The 13,287-nt window shown below is 41.3% G+C and overlaps 2 long non-coding RNA genes and 1 pseudogene across 4 annotated transcripts in view; 2 read left to right on the top strand and 1 right to left on the bottom strand.

The window, feature by feature from the left end:
• Window positions 1-13,287, bottom strand: part of LOC149979544 (uncharacterized) — a 1,100,972-nt gene that overhangs the window by 980,009 nt on the left and 107,676 nt on the right. The gene's annotated exons all lie outside the window — the stretch shown is intronic.
• The window catches only part of LOC149979545 (uncharacterized), a 100,764-nt gene continuing 87,883 nt past the window's right edge, over window positions 407-13,287 (top strand). For both annotated transcript variants that reach the window (XR_016484296.1, XR_016484295.1), the window contains exons 1-2: window positions 407-536; window positions 905-966. This is a non-coding gene — a long non-coding RNA (uncharacterized LOC149979545). The remainder of the gene's footprint in view (window positions 537-904; window positions 967-13,287) is intronic.
• Window positions 11,529-12,179, top strand: LOC149979546 (uncharacterized; annotated as a pseudogene).

The following is a 13,287-nucleotide window of genomic DNA, read 5'->3' as shown; positions in this document are numbered from 1 at the left end:
GCATCACCCAGGAATTAGCAGAATTTCTGAAGCTGTTTTCCATTCTCTCCTTATATGGCTGTGATTGCGCAACGAATGAGCCTACACTTTCTGTCGTTCGCCCAAGGTCTTAGCAGCATTGTGACGTATTTGTAGGCATATCATTGGAAGATTGACCATAAGAGACTACATTTTCCAAGTGTCCGCCTGGTGTCCTGCGTCGAATTCGGTGCGCAATTGCCAGCTGCTTCTACTTTACCATTTGATTCAGGGGAGAAAGCATGTGTCCAAGAACGATGTATCAATGAAGAGATATGTGAAAAACACCTTGATGATTGATTCTAAACAACGTTTGCCATGTTTTCAGTCGATATTATGGAGTTAATTTGGAAAAAAGTTCGCGTTTTGAGGACTGAATTTTCGGATTTTTTTTGGTAGCCAAATGTGATGTATAAAACGGAGCTATTTCTAATACACAAGGAATCTTTTTGGAAAAACTGAGCATCTGCTATCTAACTGAGAGTATCCTCATTGAAAACATCAGAAGTTCTTCAAAGGTAAATGATTTTATTTGAAGGCTTTTATGTTTTTGTTAATGTTGCGTGCTGGATGCTAACGCTAATGCTAACGCTAAATGCTAACGCGAAATGCTAACGCTAGCTAGCTACTTTTAGACAAATGATTGTTTTCCTATGGTTGAGAAGCATATTTTGAAAATCTGAGATGACAGTGTTGTTTACAAAAGGCTAAGCTTGAGAGATGGCATATTTATTTCATTTCATTTGCGATTTTCATAAATAGTTAACGTTGTGTTATGCTAATGAGCTTGCTGATAGATTTACACAATCCTGGATACAGGGGTTTTTTCATAGCTAAACGTGACGCAGAAAACGGAGCGATTTGTCCTAAACAAATAATCTTTCAGGAAAAACTGAACATTTGCTATCTGAGAGTCTCCTCATTGAAAACATCTGAAGTTCTTCAAAGGTAAATGATTTTATTTGAATGCTTTTCTGTGTAAATGTTGCCAGCTGAATGCTAATGCTAAATGCTACGTTAGCCATCAATACTGTTACACAAATGCTTGTTTTGCAATGGTTGAGAAGCATATTTTGAAAATCTGAGATGACAGTGTTGTTAACAAAAGGCTAAGCTTGAGAGCTAGCATATTTATTTCATTTCATTTGCGATTTTCATGAATAGTTAACGTTGCGTTATGGTAATGAGCTTGAGTCTGTATTCACGATCCCGGATCCGGGATGGGGAGATCAGAAAGGTTAAAATCCATAATATTTATGATTATTTATTTGAATTGCGCGCCCTACAGATTCACCGGAAGTTGTCCCGCTAGCGGGACACCGATCCTTATTACCCTGTCTAGGACTGGGGTTCCGCTGGAACCCCTCGCCAACAGCCAATGAAATTGCAGGGCGCCAAATACAAATCAACAGAAATCTCATAAATCAAATTTCTCAAACATACAAGCATTAGGCACCATTTTAAAGATACAATTCTCATTAATCCAGAAGCAGTGTCTGATTTCGGAAATTCTTCATAGTGAAAGCTCCACAAATTATTATGTTAGGTCACCACCAACTCACAGAAAAACCCTGCCATTTTTCCAGCCAAAGAGAGGAGTCACAAAAAGCACAAATAGAGATAAAATGAATCACTAACATTTGATGATCTTTATCAGATGACACTCATAAGGACTTCATGTTACACAATACATGTATGTTTTGTTTGGTAAAGTTCATATTTATATCCAAAAATCGTATTTTACATTGGCGCGTTATGTTCAATGGTTCCAAAACATGCAGTGATATTGCAGAGAGCCACATGAATTCACAGAAATACTCATTATAAATGTTGATGAAAATTCAAGTGTTATGCATGGAACTTTATGTTTTTCCTCATAATCCTGGACTATCGGACCACCATTTTATTACGTTTGCAATTGCAACAAATAATCTGCTCAGACCCCAACCAAGGAACATCAAAAGTCGTGCCATAAATTCACAGACAACACAAAGATTCCTTGATGTCCTTCCAGATTCCTTCTGTCTACCCAAGGACGCCAGAGGACAAAAATCAGTTAACCACCTAACTGAGGAATTCAATTGAACCTTGCGCAATACCCTAGATGCCGTTGCACCCCTAAAAACCAAAAACATTTCTCATAAGAAACGAGCTCCCTGGTACACAGAAAATACCCGAGCACTGAAGCAAGCTTCCAGAAAATTGGAACGGAAATGACGCCACACCAAACTGGAAGTCTTCCGACTAGCTTGGAAAGACAGTACCGTGCAGTATCGAAGAGCCCTTACTGCTGCTCGATCATCCTATTTTTCCAACTTAATTGAGGAAAATAAGAACAATCCGAAATTCCTTTTTGATACTGTCGCAAAGCTAACTAAAAAGCAGCATTCCCCAAGAGAGGATGGCTTTCACTTCAGCAGTGATAAATTCATTAACTTCTTTGAGGAAAATATCATAATTATTAGAAAGCAAATTACGGACTCCTCTTTAAATCTGCGTATTCCTTCAAAGCTCAGTTGTCCTGAGTCTGCACAACTCTGCCAGGACCTAGCATCAAGAGAGACGCTCAAGTGTTTTAGTACTATATCTCTTGACACAATGATTGAAATAATCATGGCCTCTAAACCTTCAAGCTACATACTGGACCGTTTTCCAACTAAACTACTGAAAGAGCTGCTTCCTGTGCTCGGCCCTCCTATGTTGAACATAATAAACGGCTCTCTATCCACCGGATGTGTACCGAACTCACTAAAAGTAGCAGTAATAAAGCCTCTCTTGAAAAAGCCAAACCTTGACCCAGAAAATATAAAAAACTATCGGCCTGTATTGAATCTTCCCATTCCTCTCAACATTTTTTGAAAAGGCTGTTGCGCAGCAACTCACTGCCTTCCTGAAGACAAACAATGTATACGAAATGCTTCAGTCTGGTTTTAGATCCCATCATAGCACTGAGACTGCACTTGTGAAGGTGGTAAATTACCTTTAATGGCATAAGCCCGAGGATCTGCATCTGTCCTCGTGCTCCTAGACCTTAGTGCTGCTTTTGTTACCATCGATCACCACATTCTTTTGGAGAGATTGGAAACCCAAATTGGTCTACACGGAGAAGTTCTGGCCTGGTTTAGATCTTATCTGTTGGAAAGATATCAGTTTGTCTCTGTGAATGGTTTGTCCTCTGACAAATCAACTGTACATTTCGGTGTTCCTCAAGCTTCCGTTTTAGGACCACTATTGTTTTCACTATATATTTTACCTCTTGGGGATGTCATTCGAAAACATGTTAACTTTCACTGCTATGCGGATGACACACAGCTGTACATTTCAATGAAACATGGTGAAGCCCCAAAATTGCCCTTGCTAGAAGCATGTGTTTCAGACATAAGGAAGTGGATGGCTGCAAACGTTCTACTTTTAAACTCGGACAAAACTGAGATGCTTGTTCTAGGTCCCAAGAAGCAAAGAGATCTTCTGTTGAATCTGACAACTAATCTTAATGGTTGTACAGTTGTCTCAAATAAAACTGTGAAGGACCTCGGCGTTACTCTGGACCCTGATCTCTCTTTTGAAGAACATATCAAGACTGTTTCAAGGACAGCTTTTTTCCATCTACGTAACATTGCAAAAATCAGAAACTTTCTGTCCAAAAGTGATGCAGAAAAATGTATCCATGCTTTTGTTACTTCTAGGTTAGACTACTACAATGCTCTACTTTACGGCTACCTGGATAAAGCACTAAATAAACTTCAGTTAGTGCTAAATACGGCTGCTAGTATCCTGACTAGAACCATACAATTTGATCATATTACTCCAGTGCTAGCCTCCCTACACTGGCTTCCTGTCAAGGCAAGGGCTGATTTCAAGGTTTTACTGCTAACCTACAAAGCATTACATGGGCTTGCTCCTCTCTCTGATTTGGTCCTGCCGAACATACCTACACGTACTCTACGGTCACAAGACGCAGGCCTCCTAATTGTCCCTTGAATTTCTAAGCAAACAGCTGGAGGCAGTGCTTTCTCCTATAGAGCTCAATTTTTATGGAATGGTCTGCCTACCCATGTGAGAGACGCAAACTCGGTCTCAACCTTTAAGTCTTTACTGAAGACTCATCTATTCAGTGGGTCATATGATTGAGTGTAGTCTGGCCCAGGAGTGGGAAGGTGAACGGAAAGGCTCTGGAGCAACGAACCGCCCTTGCTGTCTCTGCCTGGCAGGTTCCCCTCTTTCCACTGGGATTCTCTGCCTCTAACCCTATTACAGGGGCTGAGTCACTGGCTTACTAGGGCTCTTTCATACCGTCCCTAGGAGGGGTGCGTCACTTGAGTGGGTTGAGTCACTGATGTGATCTTCCTGTCTGGGTTGGCGCCCTCCCTTGGGATCTCCGTGGCGGAGATCTTTGTGAGCTATACTCGGCCTTGTCTCAGGATGGTAAGTTGGTGGTTGAAGATATATCTCTAGTGGTGTGGGGGCTGTGCTTTGGCAAAGTGGGTGGGGTTATATCCTTCCTGTTTGGCCCTGTGTGTCCTCGGATGGGGCCACAGTGTCTCCTGACCCCTCCTGTCTCAGCCTCCAGTACATATGCTGGAGTAGTTTATGTGTCGGGGGGCTAGGGTCAGTCTGTTTTATCTGGAGTACTTCTCCTGTCTTATCTGATGTCCTGTGTGAATTTAAGTATGCTCTCTCTAATTCTCTCTTTCTTTCTCTCTTTCTTTCTCTCTCTGTCTCGGAGGACCTGAGCCCTAGGACCATGCCTCAGGACTACCTGACATGATGACTCCTTGCTGTCCCCAGTCCACCTGGCCGTGCTGCTGCTCCAGTTTCAACTGTTCTGCCTGTGATTATTACTATTTGACCATGCTGTTCATTTATGAACATTTGAACATCTTGGCCATGTTCTGTTATAATCTCCACCCGGCACAGCCAGAAGAGGACTGGCCACCCCGCATAGCCTGGTTCCTCTCTAGGTTTCTTCCTAGGTTTTGGCCTTTCTAGGGAGTTTTTCCAAGCCACCGTGCTTCTACACCTGTATTGCTTGCTGTTTGGGGTTTTAGGCTGGGTTTCTGTACAGCACTTTGAGATATCAGCTGATGTGCGAAGGGCTATATAAATACATTTCATTTAATTTCATTTAGTTAATGCAACCGCTGTCAGATTTTTTTTTAAACTACGGAAAAAGCATAATCTGACGGCGCTCGGAGCACAAACCAGCCGAAATAAATATCTGCCATGTTGCGCAGTCTACATTAGTCATAAATAGCAATATAAATATTCACTTACCTTTAATGATCTTCATCAGAATGCATTCCCAGGAATCGCAGTTCCACAATAAATGTTTGTTTTCTTCGATAATGTCCATAATTTATGTCCATTTATTTCCAAATAGTTTCTTTTGTTAGGGCGTTTGGTAAACAAATCCAAAAGCGCGTTCAGGTCCAGGTCGAAGAAACTTTTCAAACTAAGTAAAGAATCAATCTCCAGGGTGTTTTTATCATGAATGTTCAATAATGTTCCAACCGGAGAATTCCATTGTCTGTAGAAAAGCAATGAAACGAGAGATTCGTCTCATGTAAAATGCGCGTGACTGAGAACGAGGCTGCTGGCAGACCCCTTAGTCAAACAGCTCCCATCCGGCTCCCCTTCACGTGAGAAGCCAGAAACAACGTTATAAACACGGTTGACATCTAGTGGAAGCCGTAGGAAGTGCAACATAACCCATATCCCACTGTGAATTCGATAGGGGCTGAGTTCAAAAACTACAAATCTCAGATTTCCCACTTCCTGTTTGGATTTTTTCTCAGGTTTTTGCCTGCCATATGAATTATGTTATAGTCACAGACATCATTCAAACAGTTTTAGAAACTTCAGTGTTTTCTATCCAATTCTAAAAATAATATGCAAATATTAGCATCTGGGACTGAGTAGGAGGCAGTTCACTATGCGCACGCTATTCATCCAAAAGTGAAAATCCTGCCACCTATCCCAAAGAAGTTTAGTGGTTGAACTTATACCATATCAGTTCCATTACCGCCAGTGGTGAAATATCCTCCTCCTGAACAGAGAGAGCAGAGGGCCAGGCACTGAACACTGGCACAACCCACATAATGGTCCAACCCCTCAGAGAATGCATCCCTTCCATCGTATTAAAATCGACTTTCCAAGGCTCCCCTCCTGTACTGGGAGAGGAGAGTAGTGTATATGCTCGAGAGTAGAGACTGCACCACCAGGACAATGAGGGGTGATGAAGAGACAGAGAGAGAGGGGGAGGGAAAGGATAGATGGGAGTGAGAGTAGGGAGCATGGATGGTGGGGAAGATAGAGATAAGATGTGTGATGGGAGAGGTGGCTGGTGGTTGTTTTGATGAAGAAGAGAGTTCCCTGCAATTGTCACCATGGGAAACAATGGTAGCTACAGCAGCAATTTCCTCAGACACAGGGATTTGATAATTTCAAAATTCAAAACCAAACCCCATTCCACATCCGCTTGTCCTTCCACTTGCTCGTGCTACACTGTCTGCCTTACTTAGAGCAGGTTGTGTGGAGGACAGACTCTCTCTCTCTCTCTCTCTCTCTCTCTCTCTCTCTCTCTCTCTCTCTCCCCGTCTCTTTCCACCTACAGTATCTATCTCTCTCCCTCTCTCTCTTCTTCCCCCCCTCTAACTGTCTTTATCCTCTATCTCTCTTTCTCTATGCGAGAGAAGCACAGGCCTATAGGCAAACAGGCACCTATACCTCTACCGCTAAAGACATTTAAAATTAATTGAGGCTTCACCCACACCACTAATTGTGCACTTTGCCCACCGGCGAGGTGTGTGACGATAACTGGAGACTTGAAAAAGAGAGGGAGTAGAGAGAGATAAGTGGGGAAGAATGACACAATATGTTAATTGTTTTTCCCAGAACTGACAGGCTTAATAGAGGTCGGAGTGTATGTGCGAGACTATGTGAAACCAGGGGATGGTCATGAAATCTTAACCCTCGGGTCTGTGGAACCCAATTTCAATGTTTTCTAAAATAAAAAGTTATACAATAAAATATTTTTTCAACCTGAGACTCATTGGTCTTGGCTCATTTTCTGTGAAGAACATGTAAAATAACACATTTTCATTAAGTGAACACTGTGTAACCCCCCTACACATTTATATTACATATGTGGTGTTCGGGTCGACTGGACCTGAGGTTAATAACAGTGTGGAAAAGTCTGTGTGTGGGTGAAAACAAGTAAAAATTCTACAAAAAGGTATGCTGAGTGCCTTCACTCTGTTTTCCTCCTTGAACATAGTACCAAGAACCTGTCTGTCTCCCTACCCATTTGCCTGTCTCCCGCTTTTCTCACACTCTTTTCCCTTTGAAGTGTGTGAAACTACCGAATGTCTTGGGGGAACCTGTGCAGTGTTATTCCAATACATTATTCCCATACATTATTTTGATACATTGTAAAATATTCAGTATTTTCCACACACTCTACCCCAGCCAGGTGCAAATTGGGGGAGGGACACAACAAATAAATAGCTTTACATGTGTAGCTCCTAATCACAATCAATCAGTATGGCAAAAATAATCTCTGCTTAGAGGCCCTTAGAAAATAACTTTTGCAGAGAGCAAAGCTAGTGTAGCTAGCTAGCTAGCTAGGAGCATCTTTCACTTTGGAAGATGAAGAATTTTCTGAAAATGAGGATCATGTCTCTGTCAATTCGGAGTCTGACAGTGAGTTCGAAGAAGACGATGAGATTGACCCTCAGCCCCAGGACCAGCCCGTCACCAGCCAGCCCCAGGACCAGCCCGCAGCTCATGGACAAAAATCTGGATGTTAAAAAATTGTGAAATTGAATGGTCTTCTGGCCCAAGGAATGAGCCACCCCGCATGACTGCCAATTTTATAAGGATGCAACCAGGGCCGACACAGATGGCGGTTACTCATGTGCAGGACATAGACTTCTTTTGAGCTGTTCATCCCAGACACTATCCTGAAAATCATTATGGACTGCATTAATTTGGAGGTGATGTGTCTTTACTGTCATTAAATGTGAAGACTGTTATTTTATCAAATCAATTCTCTATGTGTAATTATTATTACGCGATTAAACTAATCATGTAAACTTTAATTAACTAGGAAGTCGGTCGGCATGGAAAATTGAGATTACAAAGTTATAATTTTAAAAATATAACTTCAGATATTTGTATATCTTATCAACTAGTCTTCTATTAATTAATTATTACATGTTATCAGTCTCATCTGAACGTCGTAAAATTCTTGGTTATCTGCACAAACCCTAGCATAAAGTATCAATCAGCGATATACAAATTAGCTTAAGGGGTGTACATTTTCCAGCTGTGAGGTTTACATCTAAATATTATGAAACGTATGTGATGAAACCATAAGAAATATCCAAATGCAATATGAAAGTATTGAAAGTGCCAAATCAGGATGTTATGTCCATTTGCCATGTACGATCAGAGGAAGTTGGTTTCCAAACCCAAAAGTCAGTGAACCATGTCCAAATGGCATTTATACTGCCCAAATGATATATAGCACTATGTTAAGCCATCAATCAACCCAGATGGTCTATTTGTTATTTATGATGTGGGATTCTGTAGTTTTTTAAAGATTTTTTGAAAAACGTCCTAAATGACCAGGGGCGGCCCCCTATTGGATGGGCACGGGTTGGCACAGGAAGCTGAAAGTAAACACATATCCTGAATAGGGTAGACTCTTAAAGAATCATGAGATTAAAGTCTTTACGTTAACCTCTAGTGACACCCCATCCCATGAACGGGACCGTTTTCATCATCTTACACTAATTAGCATAACACAACGGACATAGATTGTCCTAGAAAATATTCCTATTCATGAAAATCACAAGTGAAATATATTGGAACACAGCTTAGCCTTTTGTTAATCACCCTGTCATCTCAGATTTTCAAAATATGCTTTACAGCCAACGCTAGACAAGCATTTGTGTAAGTTTATAATAGCCTAGCATAGCATTATGCCTTGCAAGCAGCAAGCAACCTTGTCACGGAAATCAGAAAAGCAATCACATTAAATCATTTACCTTTGTTGAACTTCAGATGTTTTCATTCACGAGACTCCCAGGTAGATAGCCAAAGTTGATTTTTTTCCCCAAAGATTATTTTTGTAGGCGAAACAGCTCTGTTTGTTCTTCACGTTTGGCTGAGAAATCGCCCGGAAATTGCGGTCACCACAACGCCGTAAATTTTTCCAAATTAGCTCCATAATATCGACAGAAACATTGCAAACGTTGTTTAGAATCCATCCACAAGGTGTTTTTCTAATATCTATTCGATAATATATCCGTCGGGACAATTCCTTTTTCTCTAGGACCGATTGGAGTAATGGCTACCTCTGCAGTTTACGCAAGAATCTCTCTCGGAGCCACCATGTGACCACTTACGCAATGTTCCCCCATACGGCATGAATTTTCATCGAAGGCAGGATCATAAGGCATTCATAACCCACTTAAGCTTCAGGTTTCATTTAGAGGAGAGAAGTAATTGCAAACTGTTTGATGTAAACACCTTCTTTTCACTGTTAAAAACTGTTGAGGCGTTCACCTCAGGGAAATCTACCCCCCATTCAGCTGAAAAGGTGGCGCGGGGAATGCAAAAATATTCTTTAGAAATATTTAACCTCCACACATTAACAAGTCCAATACCTCAAATGAAAGATAAACATCTTGTTCATCTACCCATCATGTCTGATTTTTAAAATGTTTTACAGCGAAAACACAACATATATTTATGTTAGAACACAACCAAACCAAAGAAAAAACGTAGCCATTTTTTCCAGCCAAAGATAAAATCACAAAAGCAGGATTAGAAATAAAATCAATCACTAGTCTCTTGAAAATCTTCATCAGATGACAGTCATATGACATGTTACACAGGACATTTATGTTTTGTTCAATAATATGCATTTTATATCCACAAATCTCGGTTTAAAATTGATGCCATGTTCAGAAATTCCTTCAAAATATCCGGAGGAATTATAGAAAGCTACGCCAGATAACAGAAATACTCATCATAAACTTTGACTAAACATACATGTTCTACATATTATTAAAGATACACTGGTTCTTAATGCAACCGCTGTGTCAGATTTTTTTTAAACGTTACGGAAAAAGCCTGACATTGCAATAATCTGAGACGGCGCTCAGACGTAACAATATTTCTCCACCATGTTGGAGTCAACAGAAATGCAAAATTACAACATAAATATTCCCTTACCTTTGATGATCTTTCATCAGAATGTAGTGCAAGGAGTCCTAGTTCCACAATAAATAGTTTTGTTCCATAATGTCCAATACTAGTGTCCAAGTAGCAGCGTTTGCTATCACTTTCAGCTCACGTGCCCAAAAACTGACTTCTGGTCCAGGATAACTTGCAAGAAAACTTCCAAAATATATATTCCATGTCGAAAAAACTGGTCAAACTAACTACAGAATCAATCTTCAGGATGTTACAATCATATATATCCAATAACGTTCCAACCGGATCATTCGTTTTCATCTGGGGCTGATTGGAACAGCCGTAGCACTCACAGAGAAATGTGCCACAACAGAATGGCATTCTCATGCGACACCGACTATTTTCCCTCCCATTAGGTCACGAGCGCAAACCAGCTCTGCATTCTTCCTCAGTCCACTGGCAAAATGCTTTCATTCTTCTTCATTTTTCAGAAAACAAGCCTGAAACAACGTCTAAAGACTGTTGACATCTAGTGGAAGCCATAGAAACTGCAATCTGGGTCCTAACCCATTAGATACTCTATAGGCATTCCATTGAAAATACCCACATAAAAAAAAATCCCACTTCCGGGATGGATTTTCCTCAGGTTTTCGAATGCCATATCAGTTCTGTTTTGAAAACTTTAGAATGTTTTCTATCCAAATCTACCATGCATATCATAGCTTCTGGGCCTGAGTAACATGTAGTTTACATTGGGCACCTCATTCATCCAAAATTCTAAATAATGCCCCCTACCCAAGAGAGGTTATCCTCTGCATAGTTGTTGATGAAGTTCACCACATGCTGTAACCTGTGCTTGTTTGGGCCAGTTCTCTTTTTGATGGGAGGCATTCGACCACTCTCGTTGCATGACTGTTGGAGGGGAGTCAGGTGTGTTCTTCTGATGCTGAAAGGGAAAATCCATATGCAAATAAAAAATAAATACATATTTAACCTCTTATTTCTGGCACTAAACGTTCTTCACAATATAAACTCAGCAAAAAATGAAACATCGCTTTTTCAGGACCCTGTCTTTCAAAGATAATTGGTAAAATTCCAAATAACTTCACAGATCGTCATTGTAAAGGGTTTAAACACTGTTTCCCATGCTCGTTCAATGAACCTTAAACAATTAATGAACATGCACCTGTAGAACGGTCGTTAAGAAACTAACAGCTTCCAGACAGTAGGCAATGAAAGTCACAGTTATGAAAACTTAGGACACTAAAGAGGCCTTTAGACTGACTCTGAAAAACACCAAAAGAAAGATGCCCAGGGTCCCTGCTCATCTGCATGAAGTTGCCTTAGGCATACTGCAAGGAGGCATGAGGACTGCAGATGTGTCCAGGGCAATAAATTGCAATGTCTGTACTTTGGGGCACCTAAGACAGCACTACAGGGAGACAGGACGGACAGCTGATCGTCCTCGCAGTGGCAGACCACGTGTAACAACACCTGCACAGGATCGGAACATCCGAACATCACCCCTGCGCGACAGGTACAGGATTGCAACAAAAACTGCCCGAGTTACACCATGAACACATAATCCCTCCATCAGTGCTCAGACTGTCCACAATAGGCTGAGAGAGGCTGGACTGAGGGCTTGTAAGCCTGTTGTAAGGCAGGTCCTCACCAGACATCACCGGCAGGACTGTCAAAAAGTGATCTTCACTGAAGAGTCATGGTTTTGTCTCACCAGGGGTGATGGTCAGATTTGCATTTATCGTCGAAGGAATGAGCGTTACACTGAGGCCTGTACCCTGGAGCTGGTAGAGGGTCCGTCATGGCCTGGGGCGGTGTGTCACAGCATCATCGGACTGAGCTTGTTGTCATTGCAGGCAATCTCCATGCTGTGCGTTACAGGGGAAACATCCTCCTCCCTCATGTGGTACCCTTCCTGCAGGCTCATCCTGACATGACCCTCCAGCATGACAATGCCACCAGCCATACTGCACGTTCATTACATGATATCCTGCAAGACAGGAATGTCAGTGTTCTGCTATGGCTAGTGAAGAGCCCGGGTCTCAATCCCATTGAGCACGTCTGGGATCTGTTGGATCAGAGGGTGAGGGCTAGCGCCATTCTCCCGAGAAATTTCTGTGAACTTGCAGGTGCCTTGGTGGAAGAATGGGGTAACATCTCAAAGCAAGAACTGGCAAATCTGGTGCAGGCCATGAGGAGGAGATGCACTGCAGTACTTAATGCAGCTGGTGGCCACACCAGATACTGACTGTTACTTTTGATTTGGACCAAAAAACATGAAGACATGGTTAAAGGTCAATCAGATTTGTGAACATAATCCCTAGCTGTGTATTGCCCCTTTCCATGTTGTCTGTTGTCTGTAGCTTGTGAGGTGTGGAAACACTTCGTTGCTACTATGGATTTTGTCTTGTTGCTTTTTATGCTCTCTTATGCTTGTCCTATGTTGCTCTATGTGTTCTCACTGCTCATTTATTGTTTGTATTGTAATTGTTTTCAATAACCTGCCCTGGGACTGCGGTTGAAAATTAGCCGGCTGGCTAAAACCGACACTTTTACTGAAACGTTGATTAATGTGCACTGTCCCTGTAAAAATAAAATAAACTCAAACCCTCCCTTTGTTCAGGGACACATTATTCCATGTCTGTTAGTCACATGTCTGTGGAACTTGTTCAGTTTATGTCTCAGTTGTTGAAACTTGTTCTGTTTATACAAATATTTACACATGTTAAGTTTTCTGAAAATAAACGCATTTGACAGTAATGGGAACGTTAATTTTTTTGCCGAGTTTACAACGATGGTTCTAATCCTGAATGCTGATTGGTTCAATTTATAATTCTGATCTCCACTATAAAAAACATCTAGACATTATCTCACATTTTGGTCTAACATTTAGTTTTCAACAGCAGAGTTGTATAAACCTTGGTGTCTGTCTCTCCGACATTTGCAAAATGTTTTCAATATTCAAATTTGATCTCCAGCTGTCCCATAGTAATGAACGTGTCAGGAATCAGGTTTGGGGCTGGTTTGAGAATCTAAGGCTATCTG

Source organism: Oncorhynchus mykiss, chromosome 11 (genome assembly GCF_057628025.1).
Source record: "Oncorhynchus mykiss isolate SJ-2025 chromosome 11, ASM5762802v1, whole genome shotgun sequence".
Lineage (NCBI taxonomy): Eukaryota > Metazoa > Chordata > Actinopteri > Salmoniformes > Salmonidae > Oncorhynchus > Oncorhynchus mykiss.
Note: the sequence above shows the minus strand (reverse complement) of the source record. Positions and strands in the feature narration are given on the sequence as shown.